Source organism: Cydia splendana, chromosome 15, assembly GCF_910591565.1.
Source record: "Cydia splendana chromosome 15, ilCydSple1.2, whole genome shotgun sequence".
Lineage (NCBI taxonomy): Eukaryota > Metazoa > Arthropoda > Insecta > Lepidoptera > Tortricidae > Cydia > Cydia splendana.
The window spans coordinates 12,923,239-12,928,428 of record NC_085974.1 but is presented as its reverse complement, the minus strand read 5'-3'; positions in this window follow the sequence as shown (position 1 = coordinate 12,928,428).

The following is a 5,190-nucleotide window of genomic DNA, read 5'->3' as shown; positions in this document are numbered from 1 at the left end:
ATAAACATTCTCACATGGGAATCGGATTTGTGCAGAATAAGTACAAATGTCAATGTCAAGTCAAGTTCGAATTCGTGATTATGCGGTCCAAACCATGTCCGAACTAATATACTAACTTCTTTGGTTCCCAGTATTCATGTGAAAAAACACGTATTTTAGCAAAAAAATATTTTTCCTGTTTACATTATTCTTCCTGTAGATCACACCAAATTATTTAAAATATTATGTTTAAAAATCAGAATCCTTTAGTCGAGTTCTTGTGTATAATTTGGACACCAATAACTATATGACATTTCACGTCTGTATTTTCTTGTGCAAAACGCGCCTTTTGTTTTCTATGTGTATTTTTGTTTGGAAAACCTATACTTAGGGATTTTAGCTTTCAGAAGATCTCGCTGTGAACCAGAGGGCTTACCGTGAACACCGAAGTTCGCAAATTGCGGGCATCTTTCTCCTTTACTCCAATTGTGGCGCAACTAGTGACAGAGAAAGATATCCGCAATTTGCGAACTTCCGTGTTCGCGGTACCTAGGCGGTAGGCGCTCTGTTTAGTAGGTAGGTATCCTCTATAGGTTGTGGCCACAGTACTTCCTATGTGATTTAAGTACGAGGCATATTAGCATACAATTGATGCAATGCAAGTAAACCCCAAGTTATGAATTAATTGAGCTTATCAGGTGAACTTTTCGTCTTGGACTGGTGGAGTACGTCCATCAACATTTTAGGAATTTATGGGCAGAGATCTCGGAGTTACTCCGAGGCAGAGATTAACAAAGATTAAACACTTTGCATCCAAGATTATGAATTTCAATCGCTTAATTACCACGCAGCTCGCCTCGAACAAAGCAGTAGGTATGCTGCGTGGTTTCACATTACAACTATCATGACACGGATAGGTAGATACAGTAGCTAGATAGCCTGAAGTGAACCACTCCGAAAGGAATGGGAAATATCGCTCCTTGAGAAACACAGTGTCATTAAGCGAAAAACGTGTTTTTTGGGTACAGAGCTTTAAAGTTTTCGAAATCTTTAAACGTCTAAAACTGCCGTACTAGTGATAACAGAAAGAGTTTTTTGCTATATTTTATTAGATTTTTAACTAAGCTTGTGAGCCATTATAGTAAACTGTGTTTTTTTTGTTTAGTTTCTAAGATAATTCAATTAAAAGAAAATTGTAATGTCACTTTTCCGTTTATTTTTGCTTAATGTCACATGACGTCTTCGAAATATTGATTCAATTTCTGGAAAAGTGACACTATATCCAGTTATTTGAAATAACTTAACGTTTATTTCAATGAAAAAGCGCAAATAGAACCATTTTACATGGATGTCAATTAATATTTATTAAAGTAAGCGACTTTCAGTCTTAAAAAATTAGCAAATTAGACTATTTTTCCTTTAAAACTAGAGTATTCTTAGCTTGTTTTGTTTGGCTATATTTTTACGATCAAAAATTACCAAAGTAAATAAACAAAGGGGAGGATAATAATTGGGGGATGGGATGTAAGGGGCCCGAATGTCATGTAACGGATCCCAAACCAGCCTCTCCTGCACGTGGTCACCCTGTTGAATACCAAACAAGCCTCTGGCTATCCACCAACCCGCACTGGACCAGCATGGTGGGCTTATGGCCCAATCTCATTTGACATGTACGACTCCTCGTTACGGCGCTAAGTGCCCTGTAAAAGTGGTGCTAAGAATCCCCGGGCGGAAGATACCCACGTCATCATCCTCCTGCTAGGCCTTGTTCCCATTTACTTGGGGTCGGCCTTCCCTGTTCTTTTCCTCCATTCTGCACGATAGAGTGCAAGGTCGGCGTTTATATTGAGGTCTTTCAGGTTTCGCTGAACCGTCGTCAGCCAGGTGGCAGGTGGTCTTCCACGTCCTTGCTTCGTCGCTTAACCATGTAGTCTAGAGGACGCCTCTGTACATGACCGTACCACCTCAGACGCCGTTAGCCTCCGTTAGCTTTTGTGTTATTGGCGCTACTTTGAAACTACCCGGTGGAAGATACCCACAAAAAGATTTTAATGACCCATGCAAGAAAAAAGAACTTCAACACCTATAAAGGCCGCACTTTGATAAACGAAGACCGCCTCACTGAACTGAAACCGGCGTAAAAGAAATTAATGGGACGTTGAGGGTTGTCAATGTACGACGAGAAGGCGTGAACCGTTTACCATTTTGGAACAGCCAGCGGACAATATGGAGTACGCTTTGTCGTCAAAAAGAAGTGGAAGGACAACATTGTCGGATTATCAAATTACTCCGACAAGGTGGCTGTGTTGACGTTAAGCATATCCCAAATCCCAAATCCATATACCTACCTTAACCCCAATCAAAGCCTACGCATCAACATCTACACATTGCGATGATAAGATTGAAGAGTATTACGAGATTATGAGCCTCTAAATAAATCTACTGATGAAAAGCATGAAACATGGACCATTGTCCTTGGTGAAGTCAGATCAAGCACACATACATAGTTGGAGCACTCAAAGTCGCTGGACCTGGACTTCTCCTGGCGGAATATCACACACGGAATTGACTACTTATATAATATTTTTTTCATCTGAAAAAACTATAAACAGTAGTATTAACTTTATTAAAATAGCTTTAAACTTTGTTGTCATTCAAGACACATTGAGACATTTTCTACTGTAACAGAACAATAGTTTTATCGGTAAGTATGTAATAGGTACCTACTGATAATAAATTATTATTATCACACACAACACAAACACAAAACACATATTAATTATAATATGTGTTTTGTGTCACCTTGTCAGAAATAAAATTGGAACATAACAGACATCACAAAAATAACTTGCTATTTTTGATTAATGAAAAAGTATCACACAACACATAAATAATATTGTATTATAATTAATAAATATGGGAATCTTACACATACCAACCTAGTTCCACAGTTAGATCAATAGGGCTCGTAATGTGGCTATATATCGAATTATAAATAGTCGTCTAGTAGAACTCATAATACAACTCTATTATGAACCTTATAGAAAAAATACAACACAGTGACATTAAACAACGAGTGACATTCTTAACCACACCGTTATAAGCGTTCTGTACCAGTTGTAGTGGCTTTAAGCTTAAAACGACATTTTTCACTTAAGCACGCCAAGTGTCGCTATGGTAAACTAAGCTAGCAAATTGACATTACACAGATAATGACGATCGACCTGCTAAAACTTCAGTCAGCTTCTTAAAATCACAATGTCACTTAAAGTAAAAGAACAGTACGTTTTTATTTTTAGTCAGCGTTATGGCTTTGAGTTTTAAGCAAAACCGTCATTATAGGTATAATGTCACTTTACTTATTTCAAAACGTTAAAAAATTCAAAAGTACAAGTGTCCTTGAAGGAAAAAGTACGATATTGCTTTAAATTGAGTTTTGATTTTGATACCATATTATAAGTTCAAAGTGACATAGTACGTATAGATACACTATTTCTTATGTAAATTGACGTACTTACCATTGAATCTCATAGAAAACTGTCACTAAGCAAAAAAATACAATTTACTTGCCTTTAATGACATTGTTCCTATGAGACAGGCACCTATTCCCTCTATTCGACATAACGACATTAGCGCCCTCTGGCGGTTCTAATAGAGCTAGGGCGATAGGTGTCTTCGTATTGCGTGCGTTACGATCATACGAGCTAGATGGCGTTAGTAACTCAAAAACCCCATTTTTTGGATAATGACGTTATGTTTCTCAAGGAGCGATATGTGGATGTTTCTATAACAAAGTAATTATGTAAGGTATGTTGGGGTAATATCGGATGCGGGGGAAAAACGTAGGAAATTCATTTCCGCCAAAATAGGCTTTATTTCTTAATTATGACAACAATGTGCATGACGCTATTTCATTGCACTTCGGACACCAGTGTCCCTCCGCCGCTCAGTGATATCGGATGTGTTCTACGCGCCTTTAAAGGGAGCAAGGTAATTTTGGTCATTTTTTTATCTTTAAATTAATCCAATCAAAACAGACCTAGGACTGCTGTAGACCGATTTCCGATCTTCACCCTTGCAGGTAAAGATCGGATAGCAACAATCCGACCTTTACCCATTTAAAATTCAGCAGTGATTGTCAAACTTTGTTTTTTTATGACTGCAATAACTCTGTTTTTATCGTAATTATTTCGTTCCTTTATTTTTATTCGAGGACGGTAATTCAAAAGGAAGAGATATTAGCAGTGTACGTAGCTATATATGTATGAATGTATTACTTAGGAAATTGTTTCTATTGACATATCACACTTTGAGAGCCACAGATTTACCAAATTTTCGTATATGGGTCAAGATCGGATGCAAAAATGCAAAGTCTTAAACATTTGATGAGAACTTTTAAGTTTCCAGCTATTCGTGGCTGAAATTCATATACGTTGGATGAGGTTAAACATCGGATATACTCTTTTAGATACCTTATTATCTGAGCATTAGAACCGGTTTTTTTTCGCCATCCGATGTTCGCCCGGGATGACAAATTCATCGTTACCCTCGAATAAAAATATGTCTCATCTTTACACTCGTATAAAACTGAAACCGTTGAACATTGAAGGTTGCCAATATTCAGGCTTAAACTTCGGTTATTATTTAACGATTTGCACCATATTTCTAGAAGCTGACACGTACTGAGCTCGAGGAAAAAAAACATTTCGCGAGGTCTCCCAATTAGTCCCAAATCCGTCCGGTATTACCCCAACATACCTTATAGGAACTTTCACATATCTCCCAAAGATGACGGCTCTCTTATCCCTATGATGGTTATTTCACTGGCACCGGCCCCTGGCGCTGGTACGCACTGGATTGGGGTTGTGATAAACTGATAACCGCCTGTATACTCCTAAGGCCCAATGTCCTACCTATAGTACTTAATTATTCAGTCGATGAAATTTAATTAAACCATAGTCCATTGGAACAGAGTAGCATTTCTTTTGTTTCTTTAAGTTTTCAAACAAATAAAAATCAACTGTATTCTCTGCACTATAGGTTCAAATTTCATTGGCAAATTTTGGGTTTTGCATTTGTACGGCTGGGCCTTAGGAGGGTATGTCAGCTGCATGAGCTGCAGCACCTATGTCAGCTGCAGTCCCTACTGTACCCCGTTATTACAAATACATAAAACCAACTGGATGGAATTTTAGCAGACTATATCTGTGT